The sequence below is a fragment of the Dreissena polymorpha genome, chromosome 3, assembly GCF_020536995.1.
Source record: "Dreissena polymorpha isolate Duluth1 chromosome 3, UMN_Dpol_1.0, whole genome shotgun sequence".
Taxonomy (NCBI): Eukaryota; Metazoa; Mollusca; class Bivalvia; order Myida; family Dreissenidae; genus Dreissena; species Dreissena polymorpha.
Genome location: NC_068357.1, coordinates 32600518 through 32614507, shown reverse-complemented (window position 1 = coordinate 32614507; position 13990 = coordinate 32600518).

The window sequence follows — 13990 nt, the reverse complement described above, 5'->3', positions numbered from 1 at the left end:
TGATTTCCCTACCAGCCCTCACCTGGGGCAAACCTAACGACTGGGGTGGGGCGGGGACGCTTGATGCGACATCAGACGGTATCGGCATGCCTGTCACCACCACAGGATCTGGCTGAAACAACAGACGCTTGGGGAACAAAGGCTTTGCAATCTGGGGAAGGAAATCGCTCCATATCCCCGGGAACTCCTCTCATCGAGTGATCTCCGCCTCTTAATCTGATATCTGAGAGGCTAGTTCTGCCTTCATCTGGTCCTGGTTTAGATATGGCGTGCTTACAAACATGGGCTCAGGGGCCCTGGACCTACTTGAGGGCTCCCAATCAATGTAGTCGTCATCGGTTCCGCTAGCCTGGGATGCTGCTGCAAGCATTGGATTTTCTGTAAAATCCAGCTGATCTAACTCCCTAACACTTAGGGGCCGCCTTATCAGGACCTCCAAGGTGTCCAGGTCCAAGTTACCTGATTCCTTTCGAAGTTGGACAATGATCCGCGCCAATTTGGGCCCTATTCCGGAGATCAATATCAACGTTTGTGGGGGGTCGAAATTTACACGTACAAGACCCGGAGACTTATTTGGGCTACTCATTTCTAATGCAGCACAGTACACACAAAAAATTGAAGAAACACAGCACGCACAATAAAAAATACGTCTATTAATTTATTTCAAAATTCAATGAAACAATTAAATATGAATTGCAATAAAACAATTATTAAACCATATCCATAACACCAATCCAAAACAAAACACTACCCCACACGCGCTGGTCTAGCTATGCTACAGACGGACTTGCTCATAAACCCCGATTTCTCGTACTTTGTTTACATTTTGAACAGCGACGCAAACATTGTAAACATTCAGGTCAGCTAGTGCACTTAAACTACACCGCACCAATGATCACGCGACCACGAATGCAGACAAGGTAAATTCCCAGCAGTCAGACCACGTGGTCACCTTGCAACACGTCTAAAAATAGACGGCTGGCGCGTTACACATGTCTAGCATAGACCACTTTACGGTACAATTGGATTGGAAAAATATACACACTAAATACGATTCGTTGTTCAATTTAAACACAAGATGCCGACTTTTGCAAAGAATAAGCCTAACCGTTAAAACACGACTGCACTAATCCCCACTTCTAGACACCATTGTAGTGATCATTTCGGTTAGCTCTCAGTGGGTTCGTATACAATTACACAACCGCTAGCAATGACACTATACATGTACTAGACTACTCACATTGTCGTCGACTGGAAACCTTGTCAGGATGGCATCAATCGTCCTCGGCAGTACACTCTTCGAGGGAAACGTTCGTCTGCTATCGTCAGCTGCACACCACAGATCCTCTGGTAATACTTACCGCGCGCACAGGCTAAACCCCCCGGGCAAGACACTAAGTCACAGGCTAATACTTACGTCACGGGCTCACATACACAGACTCATCTACACAGGCTAATACATACCGGCTCACACTTATGCTCCTGGAAATACTCACCTCAGGAAACACGTCTGCACACGTCCGCGGACACGGTAGCAAGAGAGCATGGTCATCCCATCAGGCATCTGCGTCCATCCCATTGGCTCCACATCATGCAGCATGGTCCCGTCATATGAGCGACGCAAGCCGGGTACCACTCTGCAGGGGGGCGTGGCACTGGCACTACATAAGGTAGAATTTAACCTACGTCCCAGCATTCCTCGGTCAGCTGCTGGAGCGTGCGCGTCGCGACCGAGGCGAGAGTCGCCCGCAGAAGATTTTCTCACCTGTACATATTTCCTTATAGAGGGGAACTTCTGCGGGTGGCTCTGCTAATCCAGCACCCTCGAGCCGGACGTCTTCCACACTGCTGGGATTGCTGTCTTCTCCAAGATGCAGCGGACTTGTCACCCGCTGTTTATCGTCGAGAGTTCGCCGGCACGGACCTGCCAGAGGTCCCGTCTGAAGAGGGCCGGGGACGGCGGGACAGCGAGACCACCAGTGTGGGGGACATACGGGACGGACCTGGGTCTGTGCTTCTGCGCGGGGGGGAACACAAGAACATCGAGGGGGTGGCTTTAAAGAGGGACCCCGGGGCGGCGGTACCAAGTGCGCTCAACGTGCTGGGGAAACCGTCTCGGGGATGAAGACGACGGCTGATGACAACAAGTGGGCCATAAAGGCGGAGCTCTTTGCTGCAGCGGTGCTGCGTTCAGACATGAATTTGTCTTTTGAGATTGTCTAACTACCAGTGCACATTAAGGTTTCATTGGCCACCGTGCACGGGTCTTTTTGGATTTAAATTATTTCTTTGGCGAATACCCGGGAAGCCGGGGTAAATTTGACCTACTTTGGCTCTAAATTAATCTTTCTCCCCTGAAAGATCACAGGGGCAGGTCGGGCTACTATAACTTCGTGAAGAGGCCAGTAGGACCTGTAAATAAACTCTGAAATACACACACACGTCCCAGCATTCAAGACAAAATGGTGGAACACATGTTTGCAAACATAATCTTACGGACAATAACATTGGATTTAAAGGGTAAAATACAGTGCTTCACAATCAACACTGAGCAGTTATCTGTATAATTATTAGTTTTATGGAAAACTTGAGCGAATAGCGTCGTATATTTAAAACACACGAAGAATCTTTATCAAACAACAAGTGTAAAATATGAAACGACAAAATTATTGGAAAAGTTAACACAATTCACTCTACATTTTGCCTAAATGATTGAATATACAATATGCTCATGAGGTAAAAATGTATTTGTGAGTTGTTACTATCAACAAAACAATGGAGCTGTGGACACTCAGATAAATTGGACAATGTGTAGCTCAGGAAATAAAGTAAACAGGTAAGTACATTAAACAAATTATGAATGTTACATGTAAATGATGTACATATGGTAAACTATTGAACAACAACAATGTGCGGGGCACATCTAAATCATCCCTCGATAATAACGTTATAATGATATCTCACATACAATCTGCTTTAAAATGTAAAATGAATAATGATTGTTATATTCCATTTACATATAAAGGTGTGCATATTATGCATTTGAATATCCAACATTTATTGCCTAAATTGGATGAAATTCGTGTTTACTTACACAAAAATAGCTCTTTAGATATAGTAGACTTATTAAATACAGTAATTCTGATGTATTTCACATTGCAACAAGCAGCGTAAAAAACTGTCTTTTATACACTAGTTGAAATTCTTAAAGCCCCTATAACGCTCAAAATCAACGAATATTTCTTACAATATTTTGTAAAATAAAGTTAACACATAAACAATAGCAACAATATATTCCATTTTAATTTCCCGCAACGATATCTACTCATACGACACACGAACACTAAATTGGTACATGATCATGTGTTGAATATAGTGTACCACAAAACAATAAAAAGAGCATTTTGTATTTTGTTTAATCTATGTTAACACATCACACCTAGCGTTGAACATTTGGCTGAAATGAATTTCAGGTTTAAAGCAGTAAATAAAAAGCATACTACTTAAACAGCAGCACCTTTAGGACAATGAACATGATAATGTGAACGCAGCATTTGTTACAGTTGCTTTAAAGCTCAAACGTAAATTTAAGACAAGATCGGAACAGCGATTAACCCATCTACCAGTGCAGTGACCTCGGTTTTTTTGCTCGTTTCGTTACCTATTTTTTGTGTACGACAAATATTAATAGGCATCAAACTCAACATATTAACGTGCACTAACAGTATGGAGATTGTATTCCATTTAGTAAGGCGATTTAGAACGAAACGGTATAGGGCTAACAACATTTTTAGGCCAAATTCGTTTTTGAACGACCGATCGTTGGTGTCGTGTTGCTTATTCATCTAGTTTTAGCATCAATCGTCAATAAATAGACGTTATTCCAAGTTATTAAAAAAATATTTGGACAATATCCCACGACGAAATAAGTTTATGTTGGAATGAACGCGATCACTTCGAATGCTGGCTATAGTAATTCATGAATGATGGTAAACATTTGTTTAACTTAAATTACAAATAAGCGTCAAGTAAAGTTAAGAACAGTATTCGGGTAGGAAGGAACGACGTTCACATCGGCTTGTATTAGAAAACATAATAGCTGCTTAATTTTGCAAAGAAACACGCGAAACTTAAACAATAAAATTATGTCAAATGTTCGGACGTCTATGGCTTTTGTGATATCTTATAACGTGAGAACAAGCAGAACACAAGTGCGTGTGTAGTTTGCACGAAGCAAGGCCGTTATCAAGAAAGGCTGACAAGACCTTTGACGTGATCGGTTTCCTAGCAGCCAATATATGTCGTCAGTTTGTTTCTCCTGTGGATGACAATGAAACGCTTCCATGTTAATGCATCAGGTTTGTATAACATAAAAGTAAATATGGTAGTTGATACATTTATATATAAAACAAAATGTAACAACTTTATTTTTGCACAAACGTCACATTTTTCTTTCTTTATTCCTCTTTCAGCTAGGTTTTATCATATCTATCACAAGCATAATTCAAACCTGCTTTTCTAAGCCACTTGACAACTTTATGTTCAACAGTATATACACGCATATAAATTAATGTTAAAATATGGGGACTACTTTGGAATGTGTACTCTATGTGTTGTCCATGCTCTTCATTTATAAAAACAACTGTGCCAGCAGTATCTTGTGTTTTTTTTACGTTACTAAAACAACAGCCGGAAATTAAAATGAAACATCTGCGACAATGTCCTCTTCTTAATATACAACCACCACTCCTTAAACTTCATCTAGCTCTGCAACAACAACTACGACTAAAGCTTCAACTAAAACTACAGATTTAGTTTAGGGAGAGAGGGAGTTCGTGTCGTCGCATTACATTCGCATAGAAGTATACCGTTTGTAATAAGTGTGTACGGGATAAGTAGTTTCCCATTCAAATAGCATGAAGTGACACTTGTTAATATACAGTCAATGTTACATGTTATAATCATATGAACGCTTATTAATTGTGTTATCGACGCAGTCGTGCGTAGAACATGCGACCAAAGACTGGGTCATGGAATCTCGTGTAAAATCAGCATGATATATAAGGTGCAAACGTTTGTAAGTTTAATTAATTTGGGGAAACGTGAATATTGTCACAATCATATATACGATCGTATGTTTATAAGTATGAAATTAAAATGCATACTCAACTCATTTGTCGTGTGTGTTCTCACATGACTGCTGTCTCCTGCCCACGCTGATTACCGATGGGTTTGTGCCGTTGTTAGAGCTGTGCCGATATTTCAACAGTCGGACGTCTCCCATGGCACTGTAGGATTTATGTTCGAATATGACTGTAGGCAGTATCTGTACGCATTGGACGCCAGTTTGAACGCGTTAGTGTTCATGCATCAGGTTGTACTGATATATTAAATAACATACGTTGATGATGCTGCGTTTCCTTTTCTACTCATATAGTTTACAATACGAACAAAATGTTGTGATAATAAAGTAAATGTGGCACTCATATAAATGAATATGACTCATTTCACTCAACTCTGAAATGAAATATATTAACGGTGACATGTTTTCAAGGTCGGGTTCGTTCTCGCCAATGTCAGCAGTCTACAAACGTGTCGCCTCACCTCCATGGATACATGCAAGTTACTGCTTGTTGTATTGTTGTACTGCTCCATGTTTTGTCTCTTGTAAACAAGCTAATTTAATAATAAACACATTTATCATATTTGTTATCAATTACAAATAACAATCAAGGTTGTTAGATTGCTTGTAAAATAACATGTTAGCATAACACAACGCGAATGGTTCTGAACAATTCGGAATAGGCGGACAGGCGCTTTTGGCCTTTTTTTATAATCAGTAAACTCAAACCTTTATGTGTTTATTTCCAGTCACAACAAGCGTGCCAGTGTAAACATCAACGACGTTGGTAGAAACAACTGACCTCGAAGCAATTTCCGGGATCAATAAATCAACATCTAACATTTCCAATGCAAACACTTTTACCACAATCGAGTAAATCAATTTTACCACAGCGTCCTCACAATACACGAATAAGCCGACGCCGGCATCGTCGACATTGATTATCCATGATAAAACGCCTTACAGACCACAACAACAGTACGATTAACACCAACACCTACAGCAACAGGTAAATAATAACATTAATTAATTTAATACTAATAATAACCATAGTCAGAGGGGGTAATCACATGACAAATAAAGATGGCGACGTCCATGCCGAGAAAAGTAATTTTCGCCGTTTATACCCTTTATTGTCCCCTACCGGTTTCACCGGAGGAGACTTATGGTTTGCGCTCTGTGTGTCAGTCTGTCTGTCAGTCCGTCACACTTCTGGATCCTGCGATTACTTTAAAAATTCTTCGTATTTTTTCATGAAACTTGAAACATGGATAGATTGCAATATGGGGATTATGCTCGTCATTTCAAATTGTTCCTACGTCAAGAATTCTGGTTGCTTTGGCAACAAATAGACTAGAAATATTGCTGAAAATGGTGGATCCTGCGATAACTTTAAGTTCTTCATATTTTTTCATAAAACTTAAAACATAGACAGATGGCAATATGGAGATTATGCACATCATTTAATTTTGTTACATCATGAACTCTGGTTGTTGTGGCAACAAATAGACTAGAAATTTTACTTAAAATGGTGGAGTTTCGCCGGTAGCGGACCATATTGCTTGGCAATAGTCTTGTTACTTGTATTACCTGTTTAAATGCCGCTCACTTTCCAGCCATATTAGCAAGAAGTGATTAGCGTCTATTTCGTATTAAAATGCCTTAAAACGCAAATGACTTTCTCGCTGATATGTCTGGAAAATGAGCGGCATTTAAAAACATAATAAAAGGATTGAAGGGTATTACACAGCGAAAAATATATCTCTCGGCATGGACGTCGCCATTGTGTTTGTCACGTGTTAATCCCCTCTGATAGTAATAATAATAATAATTCAGTCATTTAATAACGACAATGTGTAAAACACGCTACAAATGGAACCAAATCGATAGATTAACGTTGTTCTATCCAACCATTAAGCACCCACAATAATGGCATATGTTACCTCTTTTACTTTAACTTATCCAATAGTAAATGCCACGTCAACAGCAACTACTGAGCCGACGACAACTACTGCCGTGAATTATTACGGCAACACTGGAACCATCAACACATGTACCGGAAGGTAACTTATCTTAGTTTTAAAAGGACTTGTAAGACATTAATTTTCTCGGTGACAGTTAAGTGGAATGCGAGATTAATGTATACGCCATTTGTTCTTAATGTACAAGAGTTGATCTTCAATACTTGTATAATGTGTGACATTATTTGGTAGGCATTATGAAGTTAAATAGTATTAAATGTATTTTCTTTACAATTGTTCAATGCAATGAACCACACAACTTGTACTTATCATGTTTAAAGAAGGTCATATCGACCTCTGCCCTCACAATGTGATCGGTGACGTAAACGTATTCGGTGGCTATCTAGGCCAGTATGGGGAGTTTTGCTTGGAACTAGTAAAGTTACAAACGCAGTTGCACAACGCTCAAAGGCACTGTCAGTTGGCCGGACATGGAAGTTTGATTGATATTCATGATCCTTGAATGCAGGACTATGTCGTGCGATTTCTGGCAAAGCACCCGGATGTAAACTCTATATGGCTTGGATTGACAGACAACGTACAGGAAGGTGCTCCCTCAGATGGACACTGGACTTGGATAACAGGCATGTTAACATTCACATTTGCATTTATTTAGCTAGTTTATACAAGATGTCCGCAAAAATTGTTAACATGTCGCAATGTAGAGGGTAATAGTGTAATCTTTATTTAAGATTCAGTTATTTGTATCTTTGGTGAATATCAGATCAAGGTCACTGTTAAATTAAATATATTGTAAACATAAGCTGGCAAATATAACCAATTCGAAATCCAGAATTCGTTCTTATTATCACTAAAAGATCCTTAAGGAGGGTTAACACCCGATTAAGGGCGCCCTAACCTAACATATGGTTCAGATGAATTCATGAAGTTTAAACGAGTGAATTGTAAATTTCTAAAATAAACTCATAGCATTACCATTCAAATAAAAATAAAAATTGATTCGATTGTTCTACGGAACGCACAATTCATCCGATACCGTTTTCATGTTTAAACCTCAAATATAAAACTCCCAAAAAAAAACTGAAAATCCAGTTGCAACAGCTGGAGTTCGATCAATTCCGTACCAAAAACCGCACAGCATGTAATTATTTTTATAGTATTATACTGTTTGGATGAGAAAGATTCTACTTATTTAAGAAATATATGATTAACATTCGCTATTACATGTAACCATCTCTAACAAGTTTGAACACCTAAAATAATTATGAGAATAAGCGATTATTTAGTTTTACATATTTATGTTCAAGTTTGTACAACTTGTTTTTTAGATTTGCATCTGTCACACAGGTGATCAAGTTTCCTACACTCACTTTGGTGGCGATTACAATGGCCATTCAAGCGGGACACACCAGCTGAACGACTGTGTGATCATGAAGCAGGGTGTAGAATCGACTGATGTACCCTGTGGTATGGCTTTGCAGCTTGGCACAGGGTTTGGAGAGAGTCATTACTTCATATGTCAATACAATTAGTTGACGTGTATTATTAAATGTAATTGGTATGACGGAATGACAGTGTTGATGTATCGAATAATCGTTAACTCTGGTCGGTTGAGTTGTTCACATTGTGCATGGATGCCTTTTCATGTTATTGATTAAAATACTAAAACAAACCTTTAATAAACAGTTTTACAGAATTGTATATGGATGGTTGATGTTCTTGAATTACGCGATACGTCAAATTAGGATATAATTACATTTGACAAAATATTATCTGTAGTAAGATTTCAAGAGTTTAAAACTATATTAACATTGTCACTATAATAATTTACAGTAACATATTATCATATTCCGTATTTGATACAAAAGAACAACAGGAACACGGTGCCTATACCACGTGACTTTTTATGATCTGTGTGGGGACAAAACAGTAAACAAAAGCGCGGCCCAGGTAACATTTTCAATGATTTTTTTTTAAATATTTCACCATTTTTAATGGGATAAAGTGGGGAACCCGCTGATTCGTGAGAGTTTTCTATATGTATCATGATTTGTTTTAAACAAATAAGTATTTTGTCAGTTAAGTACAAACGCGCGTTTTAACGGGTAGAAAAAATAAATGATCAGTGTGGGGACTTTATATTACTTTGACACAGAAACATCACCTCTGGTTAAATTAAGCAATAAACGTTAAGAGCGGAGCCTATAATATATCACGTTGTATGCATTTTCAGGTTTCTGTTATATATTTATGAAACACAGTCACGAAAAACATTCTTATTGTAATATGATCTGTGTGGTATACGTTTTTAGAAGGATCTGTGTGGTATACTGTCTTAAGTTTTTCATTTCTATTCAAGTGTTTAAAAATCGAAAACTACTCATCAACAATGTATTTGATACTGGATTTTTAAATGCGATAACATATATTACACAGAATGGCTATAAATCACGCTTTTACCGCTTGTTAGACTAATACATGTACATACATGTTATACAATCTCCATTATCAAAATCGATTTAAATTCCATTTCTTACCTAAAATAAGTACACGGGTTATGCTATTATTTTAAATTCCATTGTTGTTTGGACGCCAAACGTTACTGTCACTTGAAATAATGTATCGTATATTATTTTAAGTATAACATTTGCTTTAAGATATGACTCAATGCTCCGAGTGCGGAAAAATGTTAAAGACCAGAGCTGGATTATTGCGCCACACTAGGACACACGCTCACTCTAGGAGTTATTACTGCTGTGTGAAAGCATTTAAGTTAACTAAAACAACTTAAACATAGTTATATTTTTTACACAGTTATACTTACAAACAGATGAACGGATATGCTCGGAAAACCCCCCACACATATGCAATATATCTCGTGTATCAGGTTAATAAATATTTTAAAATATCCTAATTATCGTCAAATCGTTGGTAGCTTTAAAATAAAGAACGCATTTCAATGACACGTGAATAAAATGGGGTTTCATGTTTATTTTTCTCAGGATGCCTACCATCTTTGAAGGCATAGGGCCTAAAAACACGAAGGTTCCAAATGTCACGTGTGTGTTAAGTGTGGCAAAAGCTTTGCGGACAAGTTCTTACTAACGGCCCATGAAAAAAGTGAAAGTAAAGAAGGGTTCGTTAAATGTGACCAGTGTGGGTTGGAAGTGAGGAGTGCAAATGACCTAAAAGAGCACGCCAAGACCCACATGCCGGATAAAAATTATTGATGCGAGGAGTGTTAAAGACCTACAAACATAAGACCAATCTGTCGCGACACGTTCGAACTGCACACACATCCGTGAAGAGTGCACACACGTCTTAACAGTTTACATTTTACCCTGGAAGCTTCTCTTTGCCACTTGATTATCGGTTTACGTTATTTTATTCATTGTTTTATTTTTGTTTTACTTTCAAAGAATAGTGTGTGCTATTTCGTTCACCGATTTGTCGGCACCTACATAGAAATCTTGGTCCGATACTTTGTTGAGAAGACTTAGGTAATACATCATTTTTGTCTTAAGTGTTAAACATCACCCCCTGTACGTCGATAATCCAAAATGAGTTGGATAATTCAAACTGAAGAAAAAAAATGTCGGCCGAAACTGAAACTGAAAGGTAGGTGATTATTATATCATATCTGCTAATTTAGTAACTATAAGGACGTAATTGTTCTACACATGTGATAATGAATGTCTGACACACACATGCATTTTGAGTTTTGCAATGATTTAACAGTTTTCTAGTAAAAAACGATAATTTTGTCTTCGGAAAGTGCTAATTTTCATGAAATGCGACCTATGTGTTGAATTATTTACACGTTAATTGACAAAAGAGCGAACGAAACTGTAACAGAGATATGCCAAATTATATCATGAATGTCCTTTAAAATTTTACTTTTAACACCTAGTGTGTTTCTGTGTTAAAATCATGTGTTTGCAGGACGGGTATAAAAGTTTATGGATATATCCAAACTGATATGAAAATTTCTGTGGATAATAACTCAAAATAGTTTGGAATTATCCATACACTAGTTAGGTCATTATCCAATTTGTATATTCTTGACCAAAACAAATACTAACATATTGCGTTTTCGAGCATTTACGCCAATCAAATTTTGTACATAAATATATGAAAGGTTAATACATAAGTCAAAGCATTAAAACATTCGATTACAATTGTTTTTGGCCTAAAACTTTCGACAATTTTTTTTTATTTTTTCCAGATTTTCAAACATATTCATTTTATTTCGACGTAATTGTTTTTAATTGTTATGGGTTTATTAGCGCATTGTATCCGGAAAATAATATTTTATCAAAAAGAAACGTTTATTATGTCACAACTTACCTTAAATAAACGTGTTCTTAGAAAAGAATGACTGGAGTCTTTATTTATTTTGCCTTTGTTTTCTTCAGCTTGAATTATCCTACTCAGTTTTGATTATCGACGTACAGGGGGTAAACATAATATTCAACATAGAGTCATATTAATAATAACTCTGACATAGAATCTCACACAATATATTTTGCTCGTTCGTTGCATAAATTATCCTGTTCAGAAATTCCAGAGAATATGTTTTCTCGAAAACAGCTAACTAACGGGTTTAACAATTAATAATAATATAAGCCTTAATGTCTTTGGTCAATGACTTCGTGTTTGGTCAATGCCATTTACACAAATGTGTCGTGTTCTGAGAAAACTAAGCATAATGCTTGTGCGTAAAGTGCCATCCAAGATTAGTCTGTGCAGTGCGCACAGGCTTATCAGGGACGACAATTTCCGCTTTTATGAAATTTTTCGTTTAAATGATGTCTCTTCTTAGCGAAATTCCAGTTTAGGCGGAAAGTGTCGTCCCGGATTAGCCTGTGCGGACTTCACAGGCTAATCTGGGATGACATTTTACGCACATGCACTATGCCTAGTTTTCTCAGAACACGACATATATATGCACTTCAGTATACCTTTTTTAGAAACATTAAATATGATAGACTAGACGTATTAGCCGCTAGCTATTGAACTAGCGTACTACAACTCTATATTGACGTTTTGTACAATTTTATCGCCATAACTTTGACTAATATTGTAAATTATTGTCATTTGCCGAGTTATGTTTTATTTAATAAATGTGGTTGTATGTGTGCTTGTCAAGACTTAGTAATTAATACAAACTGCAAATTGTTGAGCTTTTTTTTACCGTCAATACTATTCTTTCTGTCGCATTGTTATGCGTTGAAGCCTTCAAATATGATCCTAGTTATCCGAATTTGGTTACTTTTGATGTTTCGTTCAGTTTGTTTGTGTGTTTCTGTTGAAATCATTCTCAAATAAGTGTGCAATAATTTTGACTTATGTTATAGATTAACATATCGCATCTTTGATTTGTGTTATCTAAACTGTGATTCTTTTGTAACTATAACTTGATTAAAGTTTTGGCATTTTGTTTTCGTTGTTTTCCATCTTACATGACGCTGTCACGAACTAGTTCGCATTAAATCATTCTTGAATCATTCGAAGTCAGATTTCCTAATTTTAGTGATTTTCACGATTGAGTTACATTATTAACTGCCTGTTAATACTCATTCTAGTCTGTGATAATTGACAGTAAACAATGTGTGCTCTGAGAATTTGTATACAATACAATACTCCTGAATTCGAAATACCTCTTGTCATTCTTTACAGCTGCATCCCACAACATACAAGAGGAGAATCGTGAATATATAATCATTTAATATAATATTTCTACATTTGCTTTTTATATTCTCTTTAAAATATTTAACGCTAAAGATTAGCATACACTTGTTACACGGAATAAAACGACATTAACACCAACACATAGTAACTGAGTGTCAAGATCTATACTATGTAATAAACTAATACAAAGAATATGAATGCCTTATATAAACAATTACATATATTAATTAAAGAACAAAATGTTCTATTATTTCAGGCAAATACAGAAACATTTACAATAAAAGTCATATTTTACTATTATGACTATTATTTTATTTCTAGTGAATCATACCGGTTACCTTCAACTTAAAATAAAAGCAAAAAAAGAAAATTTCGACAATGTAATTTTGTTTGTCGTTTCAAGTTCCTTCATAATGATGCAAGGCAAAGTTCAATTCCATGACAAACCAATATGTTCGGTGGATTCTGTTTTATCAGTTTTTATTTCAAATTTGATTTTAAAATGTACATATTACTCAGCAAAGAACATGGCTTTCCTTTCTTGTCAACCTGTGTAAAAGTCAACACAATTTCTTTAGAAGAATTTGTGTTCGAATACAAAAACAAACGGTTGTATACACTATCCGAAGTAATAAAATACAGCCATTAATGTGTACCGGTGGAGAATGAACGTTCATGTATACTTTAACATAAAATATGTTAAAATTTCAATTGTGTTCTTCTATCCCCATTCTTGTTGTTGGCAACAGTTTGCTATCGTTTCGTCTTGCTCGCTCCCACCTTTCTCATAATGTCCCCTTTTGTATAGCATTCCTGTCTCGTGAAACTGTTTCTTCTTTTTTTTCTTCCCTTTACCCTTTTCCGTTTAATAGTATCATATAGATGGTTACTGAAATGAGTTATTTTTTAAATAATAATGCTAGATTAAATAATAATAATAATTATAATAATAATAATAATAATAATAATAATAATAATACTAATACTAATAATAATATAAAAAAATAAATAATAATAACAATACAAATAAAAAAATAATAATAAAATAATAATAATAATAAAACAATTACAAATAATATATAGTAGAAGTAGAAGTAGTAGTAGTATGGAAAGACTTAGGTATATAGTAAGAGATTGTGAATATATTGGAAGTAATCTTTGCATACCTAACAAGTATGTCTTTGTCAGCTTGTTC